The sequence below is a fragment of the Mus musculus genome, chromosome 3, assembly GCF_000001635.26.
Source record: "Mus musculus strain C57BL/6J chromosome 3, GRCm38.p6 C57BL/6J".
Lineage (NCBI taxonomy): Eukaryota > Metazoa > Chordata > Mammalia > Rodentia > Muridae > Mus > Mus musculus.
In genome coordinates, this window is record NC_000069.6 from 122,376,046 (window position 1) to 122,397,477 (window position 21,432).

Below are 21,432 nucleotides of genomic sequence, written 5' to 3' on the forward strand. Positions count from 1 at the left end.
CAGCTACAGTCAGCAGCAAAAGTGCTGGCATCCATTACTGATGGGAAAAGAGTCAGGGCCTCCCACATGATGCTCCCTTGAATGTGAGGTACCCACTCCCAGAGGGCTTTGGACTGTCACAAGCTAGGTATCTGCTTTCATCCAAGCCAACAGGGCAGCTGGCCAGGGGAAGGGGGTTGGAGGAGGGCAGCTTCCTAGCTTAATCTCTTGTTAGGCCACTTTCCTGGCTAAAAGGTCTGCACTCCTGCTAAGAGTATTAATTTTCCAGAAACACCTTGTCCCTGGGGCCAGGTTGGTGTTGAGAGATGGTTGTGTCTTTTCTCATCACACCTCTGGGGACACACCTGGAACTAAGCTCTATTGGTTCCTTTTGATCTCCGCCAGGCAGTTTGCAGTCTTGCGAGCGAGCGAGCTCAGAGATCTGCCCAAGCATCTGTTTGTGGCTGCCGTTGGATTCTTCAAGCAGTGACCTCGCTGACATCATCCTGACCCCTCTGTTTGAATCTCCCATTCTTTTGTCTGGGTAAAGGCTTTTGCTCTCAGAGGTCTAATTCCCTCCTCTCCCCTTCAGCGCCCAGCAAAGAGGAAGGGGCCTATTTGCTGAGTTCTGGGGTCTGCAGCCCTCACTGACAATCAGAGTGCATACATACTCCTCTAGTGAATTCCTGCCCTGAGCTTCATCCCGAGAACATAAGCTCCTCTGTTCGTTCACTGCCCTGGGGCCACTGGGACCGGGACTCTTTGAGAGAGGACTTATGATATAGAATGGAATAATAAGTCACCCATCCAACGGGCCAGGATTTGGTGTGCAAGCAAGTTAGTTACACTATTGTTCTGGCAATATGAGTACCCAGAGACAAATATAACACCTCTCAAAGAGCTATGATTCTTTGGTAGCTGCCCAAGGCTAAGAATGTGTAAAGGTGACAGAGCCCAAGACGCAGGCCTTATTATCCTCAAGGCGCCCCTCAAACCCTGGCGGGTCAGTGCCAGATGCCTCATTTCTGAACTTAAAAAGCGCATAATTATGGTATTGTTCGACTGCCAAGAATTCTGGGTTAATCTCAGTTTTATTTTGACTGCTACCTAAAATAGCTTTCCCCTGAGGACAGCCGCAAAAGTTGGGAAGCCCTAACCAGAAAGGCAGGACTGCCTGAGATCCAGGCAACCTCCCACGTGGGGGGACGTGAAGCCAGGTCCCCACTCCCACAGCTACTAGCCCATGGCAGCCCCCACTCCCACTTGCATGCCCACCCTCACTACCTTGGCTCTGGCCTGAGCCCAGGCAGAGCTGCAGGGATGACCAATTCCCCCAACATGCTTATCCCTAGATGCATTCAGGATAGCCCCTGAGGTCATTTGGAGCATTGCTCCTGAATTTGGAACAAACAGGATAAATAATGCCCACAATTAAAGTAACTGCGGACCTGTGCCCATGCCTGCATATAGCAGCCCTGTTAGTCTTGATGGAGCCCCTGGTCAGTTCTTCGGTTATCTTCTGACTTGTTCAGAGCTATGTAACTAACTGGTAAGAAGCAGAAGTGAAATTTGCCCTTGCTTGTCTTTTGTCCACATAGCACATGGATATCTGGTGAATAGTAACTATACGGAGAGGTCAGAGGAGGCTCCCATTGGGGTTCATAAGAGGAAGGCTTCCATTCCTAAGGGGAGCCCCAGAAGAGTGGGCTTGTGAACAGTGCCTCTCCTTCTTGTGTCATAGCTGAGAGACTTGGTGTAAGCACTCTCTTCCTTCCTTAGCTCAGTGCATGGATTCTGGAGGTCCACTCTGTCCCTCAGCCTCAGCCTCTGGACTTTGCAGCTGTAAGATACAAAGAAGAGATCAATGATGTTAGTGAGAACACAATCCCTCATGGTGCGTAGACTCCTTTGCAGAGGCGTATGCCCACATGCCAGAGAGGGATTCCCAGGGGGTTATGATCTCTGGCACCAGAACCAACAGCAGAGGCACAGATAGATAGGAGGAAAATTAGTGGAGTTGGCTTACAGTTGTGCAGACTGGCAGGACTTAGAACAGATCGTCTGCAAACTGGAGACCCAAGGACACTGGAGCCCAGCTCAGTGTGGCTCTGAATGCTTTAGTATCAGGAAAGCCAATCTGTAGCTCTCAGCCCCAGGCAAGAAAAAGCCTGGGAGCCTGGGCTGGGGTGAGGGGGAACGGTATACATCCTAAAGTCGAAAGGCCAGAAATCCTGAAGTTGTGAAGCCCAAGGGCAGACGAAAGGAATATATCCCTCATCCAGAGACAGATAGATACTCAATATTATAAATATTCAAGTGTTTCTGTGTTGTTCTCCCCAGGCCTGGCTGTTTGGTTGGTTCCTGACAGCTTTAATCCTACCTAATCCACTCAAACCCATTGCCAGTCTCCTCTAGGAACGCCTTCATAGACACACTAAAAAACAAAGTTTAGCAGGTTTCTAGATGTTTAAGCCAGTCAAACTGCCATGTAATATTAGTCACACGGGAAAGGAAGAGGCATTTGACTTAGACTTGATTGATTGATTGATTGATTGATTGATAGGATCTCTGAGTAGTTCTGGCTCTCCTGGAACTCACTCCGTAGATCAGGCTGGCCTTGAACTCAGAGACATCCTCCTGCCTCTGCTTCCCAAGTACCAGGCATGTACCACCACACCAGACAAGATGTCATTCTTGAGCCTTCTCTTCCTGCCCCTCTGAGCAACTGGGCATAGGGCTCTGGGCTTCAGGGCATGGCAGGAACTGAGTAACATCCTCTCCCCACCACTGCTGATACCCATCCTGCTGACTTCACAGCCTTCCCTACTTCCTTCCTGCCCCACCCACTATCAAGTAAATCTCTCCCGCGGGAGATGCCTCTGAAGTGCTGCGGTGCCCAGAGCTGCCCTTCTAGCTTCTGCCAGCGGCAGCTGAATAGTAGTGGTACCCAGGGTCAACGTTGTCTCAGCTGCAGCACCTGAAGAGTTATCTCCGCCTTGTTCCAGCTGCTCAGCATCTGACATTCTCTCTCCACCCACCCTAGCAGGCCAATGGCAGGGCAGGCAGTCAGGGAAGTCACAGCATCCTCTTACTCTTTCTCTACCTCGTATTAAGGGAATGGGAAAAGAGGCCAACAAGGCGAACTCTGGGCACCAGAGTAAAGAAGTTTGTTCTTATACGTATCTCTTCTATGTGGGTCATATGTTCACAAAGCAGACTGAGTCCTGGGATCATAGGCACAGTCCTATGCCCAGCTTAGCCCCACCTCTTAAAGGCTCTGCCTCTTCCTTTAAACAACCCTTTAGCACATGGGCCTTTGGTGGAGAGTCTACGATTGCTGACAATGCTGTTGCCATCTTTTTGAGTGTGCTTGGGATCACTGGAAAGTGAAAGGGCATTTTAGCCTAATAACCAGAAGTGCCATCTTGTGAGCATGTATTGCACATTAAACCAATAGGACTTGATATACTTTATAGCACTTAAACTTTCTGATGAACTCTTTTTTTTTTTTAAGTTATCTTATTTATATGAGTACACTGTCGCTGTCTTCAGACACACCAGAAGAGGGCATTTGATCTCATTACAGATGGTTGTGAGCCACCATGTGGTTACTGGGAATTGAACTCAAGACCTCTGGAAGAGCAGTCGGTGTTCTTAACCGTTGGGCCATCTCTCTAACTATGAAGAACTTTTAATGCCACAATTGTTTTCTTTTTTTATATACTTGATTCCATAGAGCAAGGCTTCAGGCATCACTCTGAGTCCATATCTTTTCTCCATTTAGTGTACTGCTTCCTCTCCTGCATCATAATGCAGACCATGCCTACACAGCCTGCTGGCGCTTTCTCACCTTGGTACATATGGACCTTCATCTTGGGTACCCAGTGGCTTTGGGGTGAATGTCTGATCACAGTAAGTAGTCTAGAGCCTGTACCTATCCTCCTTTCGTTGTCATTGTTCCCAGTACAAGTTATTTTTGCCAACACAATTGCTGTGCTAGGTTTCTGCATCCTCCAGTTGGACTTTCTGCCTTGGTAAGCTTTCAAGTTGCCTGGAGCCTGGTTGGTTTAGGGCAGTTCAAAACCACTCTAGCACCCACATCTGCCTTCTGAGTCTGCTATGATGAATTCAGCTTCTATGTTGTAATGCAGAAAGGATAAATGCCACATTACTGGTGTGGTCCTCCACGTGTTCATGCATCCAAATACTTGGATCCCAACTGCAGGTAGTATCTTGGGATGTCATGAAACCTTAGGGAGGCAAAGCACAGCTAGAGGAAGTGAGTCCTGTGAGGGGCAGGCCTGAAGGTACACAGTCTGGCCACTTCCTGACCTGCCTGATCCACGAAGCTATCAGGAAGTAAGGAGTCTCAGCCATACATAGGTTCCTATTGCCAGGATGATGGCTGTGGTCACAGCCATGAGCTGAGCTCCTCCCTCAGCCATACCTTCCTCATCAAGATGGTCTGTACCCTTACGACAAAACAAAAACAAGTCCTTCCTCCCTTAAGTCTCTGCTCGTCAGATATTTAGTCACAGCAAGGACAGAAGAGTAGTGAGGAAAGACACCGGTGGACAGACTGCAGCCATCCCACCTTAGGCAGGGTATGCTCTGCAGAGTCTCTCGGAGGGAGCGTGTACAATTGAAGCCAAGAGTCTCATCGTGGCCACTGGCTCCTAAGCCACCTTTACTGGCCCTCCTCTCACGTAATGCCTGCTGCCGGCCCATTCTCTAGAAAATCATCTTCTTCAAGAAATCCTGCACTGTTTATGTTCAGATCCTTGCCTCAGGGTCTGCTTCGAGAGCTGTACTAACACACGCAGGCTCACTTAGCTCATGTCAATCTCACAGGCCTTGCCTATGAATTTATTGTCTTGAGGTCTTTGAGCAAAAGATATTTATGCTTGCAAAACAAAATTCGTAGCAGAATTGGGATTAATTCCCAATTGGCTGGCTTCGGGCCAGAGCTGATAAATCATTACTGCGGTTCCAACTTTTAGATGTGACATCTACAGATTTTTTTTTTAATTTCATTTTTTTTCAAACAATGATGACTACAGATCCTGTAAAAGTAGGAAAGTACAAAAGATCTATTTTTTGTAATAATTTCTACAACTGAAGGGATATTTACATGACCATTGTTTAAAGGTGTTTTGTTTTTGTTTTTTTAAACAGGGCAGAGGGCTGGAGGTGTGGCCTAGAGGTAGAGGGCTTGTCTCATGTTAGTAGCCCTGGACTCTCTGTTTCTAGCACACACACAAAAAATTGTTTAAGAGATTTAAAAGGCAGGAGAGCTTGCTTTTGACCTATGAGAAGGTCCCAGCCTTACTTCTGGCTCTTTACCCTCCACTCAGCCTACACTGGGCTTTCTCAGTGTGCAGCTGCCTACAGACAGCTACTGGAGGTGGACCGGTCATCCTTCCTCTAGAGAAAGATGCTGACATTCTTGGTTCAGAGGAACATCATGGGTGTTGGCGGATGTCACCCTTTGCTGCATGTCATCACAAATAGCTTCAAGTTGGCTGAGAGTTACCCTGGTACATCAAAGTGGCTTGTTCTGACAAAAACCCACAAAGCGTATACTCAAGGCCAAGCTTTGCAGCTTTTATCCTGATGAGCTGGAGAGCAGAGGTAGTGATTCATCATCACCCAGGTCTGTAGGCTTCTCCTGAAGAGCCACCATCTGTCCAGAAAGTGAGGGACTGAGTGCTGCCAGGTCAACTGCCTTGGATCGGCCAAACCATCTGCATCTGTTTACAAGGAGTCCTACATAGTTTGGAGGGTCTGATGGAGGCCAGCTCTGAGCTCAACTCTCTGGCACCATTCATGGAAGCACAAGCCACCAGCTCTGGCATTCACAAAGCAGGCGGATGAATGCCAGGCATCTCTACTGAGATTCCAGCCTCATCTTTGACAAGCTAGGAGACCTTGGATGGCCAGTTGAATCATCTCTAGAATTTGTCTTAACTTCAAAGGGGCCCTGCCTGTGACTCAGGAGTACATGAAAATTCCCAAGGTGGGGGGGGGGGGGCACTCCACTTTCCTTTTCTTTCCCAGACACTCACCATCAAGCCAAGAAAAGGGGATCCTTTTAGTTTGCAAAACAACAACAACAAAATCTTTAAGAGATAACTACTTCAGAATTTAGAAAGAAACAAGAATGGAAGTAGACCCACCATAAACCAGTGTCTGGCACATGGTAGGTATTTAACAGTTGTTTCTTGAATGAATGCCCTAGTAAACTAATAAATTGATCACTATTTTATATGGTGTTTGTCACTGAACCCTGTGAAAGGCACCAAAAAAAAAGAATATGCAGAAGTCACTAGCAGAATAAGTAGCTTTCATATTTTAAAAATAATTTCTCAGGCTGGTGAAATGACCAGTGGGAGAAGGTGCCTGTCACCAAGACTGGTGGCCTGAGTTCAATCCACAGGACCCCAATGTAGAAGGAGAGAAGCAGCCCCTACAAATTGTCCTCTGACCTTACGTAGGCACCATGGTAAAGCTATTTCTCTTTTTCTTTGACTTAAGATGAATATAAACCTTCATGGGGGTCTAGGATATAAATCAGTGTAGAACACTTGTCTAGTATGTGAGAGATCCTGTGATTTCCAGCACTGAGGTAAAAACCCATCTAATATTGTACCGCCAGAAATAGATGAAGGACAAACTTTGAACTGAATGAAGTCTCAAAACATCTAGAAACAAAACGAAAGAAAAAAAGTGAAAGGAGTCCCTGTCTGGAATAGTACAGTTTGTGAATTTTTAACCTTTTGAAATATTAAAGGCTGAAAATATAACTAGCTCGGGGAGGGATGAATTTATGAAAGCTCATCTCCAAGTCAGTTACTTCGGATTTCTCAGGGACTGTGCATGTGTGTGCCTATCTGTGTCTATGTGCCCCAAAAGACTCCCATGTTGACTCAAAGGCTATGCAAACCATGGCGGTAGCCTAGTTTCTGTGGCTATATGTTTTTTGGAATATCTTGTAAGCACCCACAATACACCTGGTCATTTCCTCTAGAGAAGAAATGCTTATCGAGACCCTGGTCTGTTCCAGACATTGTTCTAGAAGACTGAGAATATAGCAGTAAATAAGACAGTGACTCTGCTGTCAAGAACTCCCCCGGAGATACATATAAGTGAAGAGATAAATTACATGTATTGAATTAAGCTTCATAAGTATGGGGGCTGGGGAGATGGCTCAGGGGTTAAGAGCACTGACTGCTCTTCTGAAGGTCCTGAGTCCAAATCCCAGCAGCCACATGGTGGCTCACAACCACCCGTAATGAGATCTGATGCCCTCTTCTGGTGTGTCTGAAGATAGCTACAGTGTACTTACATATAGTAAATAAATAAATAAATAAATATTTTTTAAAAGCTTCATAAGTATGACCAAAGCTTTTTATGATCTCAAAAGTCTAGTCTCTAAAGGTCTATGTATTAGATATGAGCATCTGAAGAGCCAATAAATACATAAGAAGCACCTGGAAGAAGGTGCTACTGAGATAAGGGCTCAATGCTCTAGGTTATTTGGGCTATAGTCATAAATCTAGAAAGTTTAAATATTTTTTAAAAAAAATCAAATTGGGGCAGAGAGACAGCCTAGCAGTCGAGTGTTTGCTGTTCTTTCAGAGGACTACTTGATCCCCTGTATCCATGTATGTTAAAACTACCTGTATGTCCAACTCCAGGGAATCAGATGCCTTCTTTTAGCCTCCTTGTGTATCTGCGTGCACGTGCACATAGATACACATAGGCACACACGTACATAAGTAGAAGTAAGGGGCTTCTGAGCTCTATGAGCATTGGGCATACATGTAGTGCACACACACAAATGCTGGCAAAAAACTCAGACACATAAAAATAAGTAAATCTTAAAACATTAAATTGGCAAAAAGTTGTATTTCTAATTTTCCACCTCTCATTACCACCTACATATGGGAACTCCCCATGCCTCAGAAAATATAGAGAAGTAAATGGCTGGCTATGTGGGTATATATGTGAATGAATGGTTGGATAAACTTACAAATAAGCAAAAGAATGAATTATTTGTTTGTATAACATGACATATTTCTTCAGTAAAGGTTTTTGAAGAACAGAAATAGAATAGAAGTCTTTGAAGGTTCTCTCAAACTTATTAAGCGACCATTTCTGCTATCTCTTTGTATAAAAGTCCTGGAGGCTGTCTTGAGTTGATAAAAAAAACATAGCATTTAAGTTTTTATGGCTGTGGACTTTTAAATTCACATGTCCAGAAAACTTGAAGTTCAAAGCTCTGTGGACTTGTAAGCTGCAGGGCAGAGGTCATATTCACTACATGCTGATGTCAACTGCACACACTGATAAAGTCTTGCTGGAGTGATTTCTTTTATCTTTCTGCTGGAATGAACATATTTCATCCTACATGTTGCTCAGAAAAGCTGTCTCTGGAGAGTCTCAACATCATTGATAAAGCCTGGCATTCCTGGTACCACATTTATGATTGCTGATTGGAAAGCAGGGATTCAGGAATAATCTTAGACAAGGAATCTGGGCATACGTTGATACATTTTCCTTATGTGAAGTTTAACCTTGGGTCAATCAGCACTCATGAGAAATAGTTCTATAGCTTTTTTTCCTGCTGCCTCTCCCCTGTGTACTCATTCCTACCCCCATCTCCCATTCTCCTTCCAATTACAGACTGTACTAAAAGACCCCAGAGTTGTACTTTATAGTGCAGCAGATCAACTTCAAATACAGCTGTTTGAGCTGGAAATGTAGAGGGCTTGCTTAGCATAAGCAGAGCTCTGGGTTTGAACTCCATCATTGTATAACCTGGGCATGGAGGCACATTCCTGTAATCCCTAAACTTGGAAGGGTGGGGCAAGATGATCAAGAATTCAAAGTCACATAATAAGGTCAAGGCCCAGTTGGCTATGCTATATTAGACACTCTGTCTCTGTCTCTCTCTCTCTCTCGTGTGTGTGCATAATTATACACACACACACACACACACACACACACACACACACACACACACACACACACACATATATATATATATATATATATATATATATATATATAATATGAGTGTGTGTGTTTATGTATCTTCATTCTAACAACCTATCAAATGCTCTAAATCCACGTGTTTAGCAACAATCTTGACAGCTATAACAGAGAACATTTGTATCACTATAGAAGGGTCTGTTGAACTGCATTATCCTGAATAAAAAGGAAGAGATGAGGAAGATGGCAGTTTTGAGAAAATGCTGGTAACATGTAGACCATTTAGATAAAAGGAACATTCTAGCAGGAAGTTGCCATAAAACACACAACTGACCACCAAAGGATGAGTTTTGGGAGCAGAACTAGAGTTTAATTTTTGGTTCTCCCATCCACATAGTTTGTGGCCTCGAGTAGGCTTGTGAACTACATACACCTCAAGCTTTTCATCAGGAAAATGGTAGGTAGAATAGAGCCTGTGTCACAGCACGGGTGTCAGGATGAATCAGACAGTCAGTGTAAAGTACTCAGCAGCTGACTGGCATCTAAACAGAGGTCAAAGGTCAGAAGAGCAAGGGGGATGGAAAGAGATGAAACTGAGAAGAAAGAAAGGGAAGAATCTAGATAGGAGACTACTAACCTGGGAAGAAAGCACGCCCAGAGGGCCAAAGGGCTTGAGCAGTGAGAACTATCATGGGTAAAGGGCAGGCAGTACGATAGAGGACCAGAAGGGGTCTAGACACCGGAGTAGAGGAAACCTCTGGCCAGCATTAGAGAAGCTGTGCCAATGGGTAAGCCACATGGGACCCACCTACCCACTTGTGGCTCCAGAAATTAATTGTGCAGCTTAGGAGCCCTCATGTATTTGTCATTAGTTATATTCAAGAGACCACGAGGGGTATATAACAGATGTGGCTTATGTGGGATAAGCCAATGGAGCTAGGACTGGGGTTAGAGGGGCCAGGTCAAGGTCGAGATGGTACAGGACATTAGGGTAAGAGAAAATAAAGACTTGTGTATGTTTAACACTTGTCATATGTAGCCCTTCAGCAGTCCTCGGTGGTTATCCACAGTTATTCACAGTGGGTGAAGAAATTTGTCTCATCAGGCAAAGGAGCTTGCCAGTGATATATGATAGAAATAATATTATACCTCTTGAGAATCTTCATCTCAAGAGACTTGATACCCTTCCATTCCTTGAAACTCTTGAAACACTATAGCTTCCAGGTAACATGCCCAGGCTATCTGGATAGATTGAGGATGACACAGGGCCTTTTACTTCCACTGCTTTGACCAATGGCCAGTCTCCTGCCAGAGCAATGAAGGAAGTGATCATAGATTGATCAGTCCCATCTTACCTAAGAGTGATGTCAGATGCATGAGTTAGCTCAGCCTAATCAGCTGAGCCCTGTCCAGGTCAGGGCAACTCCATGTATCCACAGATACGTGGGACGGAGAGCATAGATGGATGATTTCTTAAGCCACTGAGTTTCTGTTGATATGTTTTGCAGCAAAAGCTAATGGCCACATGAGTAACACAAACACTGTTCCTCAAGCATCTTGTGGTCTAGTGGAGAAGACTAACTTTCATCACAAAACTCCAAAACTATGTAATAAAGAAAAGGAATTTATAATTAACCCAGCCTGAAGATGGCCCCCAGGGGATCTTTGGCTTCTTCTACACATTCCATGAGAAGTCTCCCATACTTCGTGGGGTTTAGTTTGTGTGGCCAATAGCTTACGGCAGAAGGGGGTGTGCTGTTTCTGAGATTAGGTTACAAAAATGTCACTTTCCATTGTCGGCAGCAGTGTTCTGGGAGGAGACACATCCGCATCTAATGATGCTCAGGTGAACTTCTGAGAGCCATGCAGCAAGGAACTGGTACCACCAACAGGCCGAATCAACTCCCTAAAGTCTACCGCTCTCCATGTGAGGGAGCTTGGAGAGGGGTCCTTTTGCTCCAGACACCAGAAGCCTGGCTGGCAGCATCGATATAGCCTCGTATGAGACCTTGAGCTGAATCCACTTGGTTAAGCTGGTCCCAGATTCTTAACCAAAAGAAAGTGGGAGAGAACAGCATTTTTGTTTTGAGTGGTTGCGTTTGGTGGTGATATACTACACAGGAATAGATAACTAACAAAAGATATTGTATAGATACATGGTCAGAGGGTGTGGAGAGGGATGGAGTATTCGATATGGAAGGAGTAGCCAGAGCAAAGGCCCTCAGGGGGAGAGGGCAGGGGCATGAGAGAACCATGTGCCAGGAGTTCGGAGTACAAGCAGCACCAGAAGAGGCTGAAAGGTCAATGGGGACCAGACCTGATGGGTGTGTCCTTGTACATGTTACTGAAATGTTTGTATTCAGGAGCAAAAACAACAGATCATTAGGGTCCAGCACTGAGAGGCGAATCTGAGGATGCTCAGCTTCTCAGTGTAGTGAGAAAGCGGAGAGGAGAGGAGGGCCCAGTGCTAGACAGAATTGAACCCTTTTGGCCTTAATCATAAATTGTAATAGGATAAGGAAAACCCTTTTAGAAACTAGCTTGGCTGTCCTTATTGAAGACTGCTCTCCTCCCCTTGGGGTGTGTATCTGGGCGCCTGGAAGTAGCAATGGGTGGGCATTAAAGGAGAGAAAGAGTAAGGACAGCATGGGTAGGAGAATAAAGGTTGAGGGTCCAGGAAGGAGGAGCCAGCAAAGAGAAAAGAGGAAAAAAAATGGTGTAAGGAAGAAAGAACAACACCAGGAGAGTGAACAAGAAGCAGGTGTACACAGAAGCCTCGAGAGACTAAAAAACGGTCACTTGAACATTGGAGGCAGAGAGATAAGGGTCTTGATAAGGACACTAGAGATCTGGAAACCTGAGAATAATAATCACAAAACAGCCTGCGTTAAGAGCACACAGGCCTGGCAAGCAGCCCCTGACTACAGCAGGCACACCCTGGGAACCTACCAGCCAAGCCTGCCAGAGAAGCAAGTAGGCCAGTGAGGCAGGTTGTCCATCATCAGAAAAACTTCCTTCTGCAGCAAATGGGAACAAATACAGAGACCCACAGCCAGACAGCATGCAGTGAGAGACCTTGGAACACTGAGCCACAGATGGGACATATGTATCAAATCCCTCCTTTCAGGACTCAGGAAACCCTATAGAAGAGGAGGTAGGAAGAGTGTTAAGAGCCAGAGGGGATGGAGAACACCAAGCAACAAGGCCCTGAAAACACAGCAGGACTGATGTGCATAAGAATTCACAGAGACTGAGGCAGCAGGCACAGGGCCTGTGCAGCTCTGTACCACATGAGGTTCTAGAGCTGAAAGGAGAAGTAGACACATGTCCCTATCCTTAACCCAGAAGCCATCTCCAAGTGTGAAGGAAAACTTAGTTTTCTCCAAAGGAGTCTCACTGCAGAAACAAACTACATTTAAGAGTAGGCCCCATGTCCAGCAATAGATGGCCAAAAGACAACAAACTCAACATCATCTTTGGAGGTTGCTTGTCTCATAAAGTTCTATCTATCTATCTGTCTGTTCTTGGCCCTGGCATTCCCCTGTACTGAGGCATATAAAGTTTGCAAGACCAAGGGGCCTCTCTTCCCAATTATGGCCGACTAGGCCATCTTCTGCTACATATGCAGCTAGAGACATGAGCTCTGGGGTTACTGGTTAGTTCATATTGTTCCACCTATAGGGTTGCCGACCCCTTCAGCTCCTTGGGTACTTTCTCTAGCTCCTCCATTGGGGGCCCTGTGTTCCATCCAATAGCTGACTGTGAGCATCCACTTCTGTATTTGCCAGGTACTGGCATAGCCTCACTCAAGACAGCTATATCAGGGTCCTTTCAGCAAAATCTTGTTGGCATATGCGTTTGGTGTCACAGTGTCTGCGTTTGGTGGCTGATGGGGGGTTGTTCTACAGGTAGAAAAAAAAACTAGTAGTCACTTTGGAAAACAGGAAGACTGAAAACAAGAAATTAAGTGGGGTTAGAGGAACATCTGGTAGAGAACTGGCCAGCAGTCATGAGTTATGGGACTGAAAGGCCTGGGTGTGCTAGGCCTAAGCTCACAAGCCTCCACTGAGGATGCTGTGAGCTCACAGCCTGAGGGAATTTTGTGAGCTTTGGGGAGGGATGGTGAGCTTGGTGGTTAGAGTGCTGGCAGTGTGTTGGGCGTGGGGAAATGCTCAGTAGGATCTCTGAGGTACTGAGTTTTCTGATTACTCTGGGCTAAGATAAAGCCTCTTCTTGCCAGGGTTCCAAATGAGTATCTGCTGGGCTCTAGTTTTCCCCTCTTAGAGGTATCCTTCAAGGCCTCGGAGGAAGGGAACAGAGAGGGTCAGTAGTAACACAGCAGGAGCAAGGCTTCCCCCAGCTCTAGCTGTGTGCCAGGGGTAGCAAAATTGTACCTCCCAGGCTTTCCGGATCCAGGGACTCCAGGAGATGCAAAGGGAGAAGGAAAAGGCCGCTTGTTTAGAGAAAGAGCCTGCCCCTCGGCCAGCCTTTCTTGGTTTCTGTCTTCCCACTTCCCAATCCCTATCCTACCAGGAATGCATGTGTACTGTTTCCTGAATTCTGAGGCACTTAGACTGTTAATTAAATTGGCCTAGCTTTGCTTTTCTATCTAAAACGTATCTAAAGCTGTGCGTATAACCCTCAAGGCATCCAGCAGGTTCACTTACTCTGATTTGACCATAGAAAGATCATTTATATATAACCCCCTTTCTCAAAACTGCATTACTTATTTAAAGTAGATATGTGAGTTAATTACACCATGGCCCATCAAGGGAAAAGAGTCTACTGTGATGTCATGGTCCCCTTCTAAAAAAGAAACAGAGGGGAGGGTTGACTACTGAGCCATTAATCCTAAATTAATGCCACTAGTTTAAGACATCCACACACAGGATGTTTTCATCTGTTTTCTGCTATGATCTCTGAATACCCCAAGGCTAAGAAATTTATAAAGAACAGAGACTAACTTATCTCACAGCTCTGAAGGTGGGCAGGACAAATGCCCCCATCTTCTTGCCATGTTATGATAGGGCTGGAGGCATCACGTGGGAAGAGAGCACTTGTACTAGCTCAGGTTTCTCTTTCTCTTCTTATAAAGTCACAGAAGCCTGGTCCTTCACTAATGCACCTATTCCTAATTACTCTCAAGTGTCCTCTATTCAGATACCATTAACAAATGAATGTGAGGCTCAACTCCCCAACCCAGGGTTTGGGTAGACACATTCAAACCAAAGCACGAGGTAAGCTATTCTAAGAGAGACGGTTCCATGTTCAGGGCCACGGGTGAACACCTGTGTAGACCACAGCTCGGACTCCCTGAAGCTCAAGAGAGCAACTTTAAGACAGAGTTTAGAATTTACCATTTGCTCAAAACCACTTCCCAGCCAGGCAGACTCCTTGGTCCCAACTGTCCTCGTGGGTATGTTTTGAACAGACCACAGTCTGGGAAGGACCAGAGGAAGAGAAAGGCAATGTGACATAAAACAGTGTGGGCTCTTGAACACTGGTGGTCACAGGATCTCCACTTCACAGGCCTGGTGTTACCACTAGTGCCCAGTGTTTCCAACCCTTCTCTTTTGGCATCTGTAGACCCCTTGTTGTTTTTCTCTGCCGCATGAACTACATGCTTGTGAAGAGAAATAGCTCTGACATCATCACCCCCCCCCCCCATTTCCGAACAAAGACTGTCAATGATTTTTCAGAAGAAATACCTTCTTTTTTTTTTTTTTTTAATTAATTAATTAATTTATTTATTTATTTATTATATGTAAGTACACTGTAGCTGTCCTCAGACACTCCAGAAGAGGGAGTCAGATCTTGTTAGGGATGGTTGTGAGCCACCATGTGGTTGCTGGGATTTGAACTTCCGACCTTTGGAAGAGCAGTCGGGTGCTCTTACCCACTGAGCCATCTCACCAGCCCCAAGAAATACCTTCTTAAAAGATACCCTCCGTTCCCCTGATAGAAGACTTTAGAACCTTGCCTTTGCAAGCCTGAGGCTTAGAAGCAGATCCTGATAGGCAGCAATAGAAGTGCTGTCATCACTGTCCCCTCTCCCGGAGAAATAGAACAGCCACCTACCTCCTGCCTGAGCCTTGGGCTGTCCCCTGTAGAGCAAAGGCCACCCCAGACACCATTATTCTTTGGGAAGAAATAAGTGATTCCAGCCAATTCAGGTGTTTGAGAGATTCTCATGATGGCCATTTCAAATAGAGAGTTACCACTGCAGTCTGAGACCACAATAAACTGTACAGGGGTAGGGCCCTGTGGCCCTGACACTTGAAAGCAGGAAATGAAACCAATTTCTGTCATTTAACTTTCTTCCAAATTTTCTAGCATTTAATTTTCTTCCAAAGCCCCTCACATCTATTGGGTGTAATGGGATGCCAGGGAGAGAGACTTATGAGCTGAACGTGCAGAGAAGAAAAAGATGATGACGCCTCTCAAAGGACCCACTATGGTTTGGATTGCAGAAAAGGGGGGCATAAAACAAGCATCAGAGGAAGCAAGGGAGGCAAAGCAAAGCGAGGATGTTGGCAATGAGGTGCATGTCTTCTAGATCCCCCCACCCCCATGCCTGTTCTCTGGTCGACATAGGCTTCCATGTAACGCTAGTCACATCTCTCTGAAGCCTTGATGCTGGGTGCATGGGGTCTTACTTATTTGCAAGTTGGCTCCAGATGTAGTGTTCTAGCATCTCTGGTGTCCAGCAGTTGGGGTTTGGTGCTCTTTCCAGATTCCAGGTACCTGGAGTTAGGGTGAGAAGTGACTTGCTAAAGCTGGTGGTTCAGGAGCAGCTCTTGCCTTACCTCTCCCCATTCGCATTCTCCACAAATGAGCATGGGCTGCGATGCTTATCTCTTTCCTTTATTTCGCTAGCCCCCAGGCTTGCGTTTCCTCCTTGAAACCTCTGAGTCAGTGGCTAGTGGAATGCTACCCCACCCTGTCCTGTCCTGTCCTGCCTGCACTCAGAACTCTTGTGACTCCCTCTTCACGCACCGCCTTGCTCAGCCCGTTGCTTTTAGGCAGCGGGCAGCTGATTTGACACATGTGGGTCAGCTGTTGCTGAGGTAAGATTCGAGTCTGACTCTGTAGGTACAGCTGGCCTCTGACTGTTCCACAGGAAACAGGTAGGGCGACGTAACACATTCAAACGGACATTTAATACTATAGATTTTTTTTCCTTTTTGATGGTAGTATTTAATTTCCCTAGAGCATCTGATGCTGATCATGGCTTAGCCTCACAGGTACCCTCAATGTGCCAGGACCCTGAGGGATCATGCTGATATGATTTTAAAGCATGACAGGTTCATCTGGATTCTGCACATCTACTGCATTTGAATTCTTTCTGAATAACTTTTATTGTTTTTTTTAAATTACCTATGTAATATATACAGACTACAAGGGATTTGGAAAACAGAAATATCCTTTTGGCATATAATAAAAGTACATAATTTAATATTTTCATTTCAGTGGGTTTCTTTCTTTCTTTAAAGATTTCCCAGGTCTCTGTGTGCATATGGGCATGTGTGTGCAAGTGCTCATGAAAGCAGAGGGGTATTGAATCCTTTGGAGCTGGAGTTCGAGGTGTCTGTGAGCTGCCTGATCGATGCAGGTGCTCTGGACCTCTCAGAAAAGTTAGCGTTAAGTGCAGAGCCCTCTTTCCTGTTCTAGATTCATTTTCTTTTTTTAGTGTATATACTGTGCCATTTTAAAAAAACAAGTTTCACTTAGATCATGAATGTATATCCATGTATACCATGGAGATTCTAATGACTATGTAGAGTTTACATAACCAGTTCCCCATTATTGGAGCTTATATGTCAAATACTTTATATGTTATATATAAAGTATATATGTATGCTTTCTATGTGTCAGGCACCTATAGATAGCAACGCGTTTAGCCCTTGATGTGTTTGTAAAAAAATAAAGAGGTATAAGATATGTTCTATGGGGGTGTGGTGAGGTATGGGGGAAGGGAATGTCTCAATGTCTCAGCAGGCCCATGCTGAGGCATCTCCCCCACCCCCACCCCCACCCCCACCCCCCCCACCCCCGCACGGCAGGGACCAGCCACAGGATGGTATAGTATAGAATAGAGTTTATTCAGGGCATGGGGAGGGGAGTTAAGGGGGTAGTAGAGGCAGAGAGAGGGAGAGAGAGGGAGAAAGTAGAGAAGTAGAGGCCAGCCATGGTCATGAGCACATGGAGAGAGGGGGGAAGGGAAGAGCCCAAGAGGGCAAGGAAGAAGCAATAGGGAAGCAAGAGTAAGAGAGGGAGGAGGGGGCAAACAGCCCCTTTTATAGTGGGCCAGGTCTACCTGGCTGTTGCCAGGTAACTGTGGGGAGGAGCATACCTGGCTGTTGCCAGGTAACTGTGGGGTGGAGCATACCTGGCTGTTGCCAGGTAACTGTGAGGTGGAGCATACCTGACTGTTGCCAGGTAACTGTGGGGTGGAGCATACCTGGCTGTTGCCAGGTAACTGTGGGGTGGAGCATACCTGGCTGTTGCCAGGTAACTGTGGGGTGGAGCATACATGGCTGTTGCCAGGTAACTGTGGGGTGGAGCATACCTGGCTGTTGCCGGGTAACTGTGGGGGTGGAGTTTAGACAGAAGGCTAACAGCCCTCATCACAACCTAGCCTATAAGTCCTACTATTAACGCCATTTTGCAAACGAGGACACAGTAACAGAGAGGTTAAATAGCTTGTCCCCAGTCAATCCTAACATTGGAAGTAGGGGATCCAGATGCAAACCCAGACGGTGTGGCTCCTCATCTGTGCTCAGAACAAACTCCAAGCCACCCTCTACCATGTCAGAAAGTAAAGGCTCCTTTACCTGGGGATTGCTCACTCGACACCAGACTTCCCCGGAACATAAGAAAATGGTTATGAGTCACTGTTAGAGTAAATTCATCAGCTTTTGAGGCCAAAGGCAAAGAAGCAGCTGGGCCAGATGGGTCTTGGGAAGCCAAGCCCAAGGAAGGCCACAGTCAGCCAAGGAAGCCAAGAAACTTGACCCCCAGGTTACTTGCCGCCAGGCAGAACCAGAGCGAGCACCGCTAACCCTACTGAGGTTAACTTCCTGATACAGAAAAGTTTCTTTTTTCTTTTACATTTTGCATAGGAGCTGCTGCTTCTGACCCAGCCAGCTGGCTGGAGGCCGGTGACACGGATAGGAAGTAGGCCGGCTGGCGGCTGCTTTGCTGAGCCAGCAGGCATTGCAGTGGGCCTGTGTCTGTGCTCATTTAGCCTCTGGGTGACTTGTGGCACGGCTTCTGGAGCTTATGAAAACCTTCCGGCTAACCTGTGGGGGACTTTGGGGGTCCAGGGATCCTTACTCAACGCTGGCCTTGAGCCTGGGTTAGAAATATGGCCACCTCCATTCCTTGCCTCTCTTTTTAGTACTGATAATATGACATCGTTGTTGACCATGATAATGCTTGTTTGGCTCCATTCATTTTACCTTAACTTCTTTAATTCCCACGACAGTGCTAAGAAATAGAATAGCCCTTATCAACAATTAATCTCATTTTAGTAATAAAGAAAGGCTACCCCAGAGAGACTAAATATCCTGACATAAATAGGGAAGGGTAGCCAGGTATGGTGATACACACTTCACTATGACCATTCAGAAGGCCAAAACAGAAAGATTACAGAGGGTTAGGGTTAACTTGGGCTACATAGTGAGCTCCTGTCTCAAACAACACCAACCAACCAACCAACCAACCAACCAACCAACCAACCAAGCAAGCAATAGAAGAAAGGGTATAAGTATAGACAGGATTACAGAGTGACAACCTTGATGCAAGCCTATACCCAGAAGCAGGCTTCCATAGAAGTAGCTATGGCTAGAAGGGAGATGATGATTGAACTGTCTGCCCATCACTAGTAGAAGAGAATTGAAGAGACACTTGGAATCGATCAGGGAGCGTTGTTGAGACAGGGTCTCGAGTAACTCAGAGTAGTGGATCCTATCTACCTAAAGGCTTGCTTCAAACTCCCAATCCGCCTCCTAACTTCCAAGTGCTGGGATAATGGGCTTGTGCCATGAAGCCCAACTAGAAGTTCTTTTTATGTAAGTAACCTAGGCAATCATGTATAGAGACCGGGAGTGGAGTAATATAAAATAACACTCCAGTTTCTCTTTCAGGAGGTTCGTCAATTTCATTACCTCATTTCTTTTTTTTACAAGGAAAGCTGAAGCGCCCAGACCTGCATGTAAAGTGAGGGTTGTGTTGTAGGATGAGTTGGTCTGGAGAGCAACCAACTTTTAGGGGTGTGTATGTGTGCTTTTGTTGAAGACATAAATTGTTTATTTTTCTGTAGCTCTTGATGTAAATGCTAAAAAGCCAAAAGTTTAATATCTGGACTGTAAATCCAAGACCATTCTGGGATGCTGAATGAGACCCTTTGATAAACAAAGCAATAAACCAAAAGTTTAAAAGAAAAACAAACTGAAGAGTTGCTAGCTACAGCCAAGGCAAGTATGGCCCCAGATAGTAGTAGACGTAGTCCCTGGCATGGTTCTCTGCAGTCTATTCTTCCTACTGTGAATAGATGCTTTCAAAACTTGCAGTGACCCCTATATCCTACCAGTGGCCACACCTCCAGCTGGACTCTAGTCTGCTCCCTCACTGGCTGTGTAACTTCGGCAGTGTGTATCCTCTGGATCTCACTGGTCCTGCCTATTTGACAACGGTATCCACATACTGGCCCTGCTGTCACAGAGTGAGCACTTAGTAACTGTCACCTGTACTTTATAACCCCAAGTTCATTACACTTCAACCATGCCAATCTCTCTCCTCCCCGACTTTCACAAACTTGTGCCTACATTTCTCAGTATAGTGTCTGGCTGTCCATACCTACCATCAGTCCTGCTTATCTTAGTCAGTGTCCTATTTGCAGTGACAAGTCACCATGACAACTCTTATAAAGGAAAGCATTTAAGAGGGCTAGCTTACAGTTTCAGAGGTCTAGTCCATTTTCATCCTGGCAGGGAGCATGGCACCGGAGACAGAGTTGGGTGTTCTACATCCATATCCACAGGCAACAAGAAGAGAGGGAGACGCTGGGATTAGTTTGAGTTTTTGTCACTTTCAGTGACACACTTCCTTCTAAAGGGCCACACCTCTAAATCCTTCTCAAGTAGTGTCACTCTCTGATACCCAAGCTGCTAGCACTTGGCATGCAGCTGGCTGAACCCAAGAGAGGTGTGCTTGTTTTAGGTCATTTAGTAGGTCAGACTTAGACTTAACTCTTTAAAACTTTTTTTATTGATTCTTTGTATCACATCATGCATCCCAGTCCTGCTCATCTCCCCATCCCTTCACATCCACCCTTCATCCTTGCAATGCCCCCCCAATAAAACACACACATACACCACAAACAAACCACAAAAACAAAGCCTAGCAAACATCTCATCCTAGAAGCTGTGGTGTGTCACAGTGTGTCCCACAGTACAGCCCTCTGTCCACACATCTTCACTTGCAGATGTTCATCGCAGAGTCATTGGTCTGGTTCGAGATCTCTGGCTTCTCTGACACCGTCAATATTGGATCCTCATTGGAACTCCTGCCGGTTATCCTGTTGCTGTCCTGTGTTGTGGAGACCCTGCAGCTTTGGAACAGCAGCAGAGGTCCTTTCACATGTCCCAACCATTCACAGATGATATGGATTTTGGGGTGGGCCATCTCAGAGCCCTGGATCTGGGCCTGGGTAGTAGCTGAGCTGCTCAGCTTCTGGCTTTTTCTGATCCACACCACCAGAGTGAACTCTCCAGCATTGCCCCTGCTAGGCCACCCAGTGGGGCAGCTCTCTTGCTTTCATGCTCTTGGACCGGCTCATCCACACCCGTGCCTCCAGAGCCAGCTCCACTGTGCTGCCCAGTCAAGGCTCAGGCCCACTGTCCCAAGTGTTGCAGCCTGTGAGGGGCTGGGCCAGTTCTCCTGCTCTCCCACCCTCAGGGCTGGCTCACCAGTGCCTTCATCACTAGGGCCGACTCCACCGTACTGCCCAGGTGAGGTGCAGGGCCCACTCTCCCTAGTGCTAAAGCCACTGTCGGTGGAGGGGGCAAGGCTAGCTCTCTCACTGTCATGCCCCTAAGGCCAGCTCTCCCTAGTGCTACTGATGGTGAGCGGTGATTGGGCCAGCTCTTCAGAGCACTGCATGGGGCAGGGCCAGTTATGCACACCCCTGGGCATCCATGTAGTCCCCACTAGCTTCCCTGACCAGGGACATCCCTATATTCTCTAGCAGTAATAGGAGCTATGGACATCAATACCAACCCCTGCCACTGGGTAGCCAAGGACTCAGACATGGCCCTCAGCAGCACCTGGGGCTGGGACCTCACTATGGCCCCATGAAGCAGGGCTGACCACTCAGGCTACTCCTCTCCACCCTCAAGTCTTCAGTTCCATCTCTTTTCATAATGCCTAAGCTGTTCCACTTCTCTTTCTCTCCCA

At 46.2% G+C, this 21,432-nt stretch overlaps 1 long non-coding RNA gene across 1 annotated transcript; it reads right to left on the minus strand.

Annotated features, from left to right (window-relative positions):
* Positions 1-1,051: 1,051 nt before the first annotated feature.
* Gm4610 (predicted gene 4610) lies at positions 1,052-15,951 on the minus strand. Its single transcript, NR_168286.1, has 2 exons — positions 15,630-15,951; positions 1,052-1,819 (listed from the first exon to the last, which is right to left on the minus strand). It is a non-coding gene; the product is annotated as a predicted gene 4610 (long non-coding RNA).
* Positions 15,952-21,432: the final 5,481 nt, after the last annotated feature.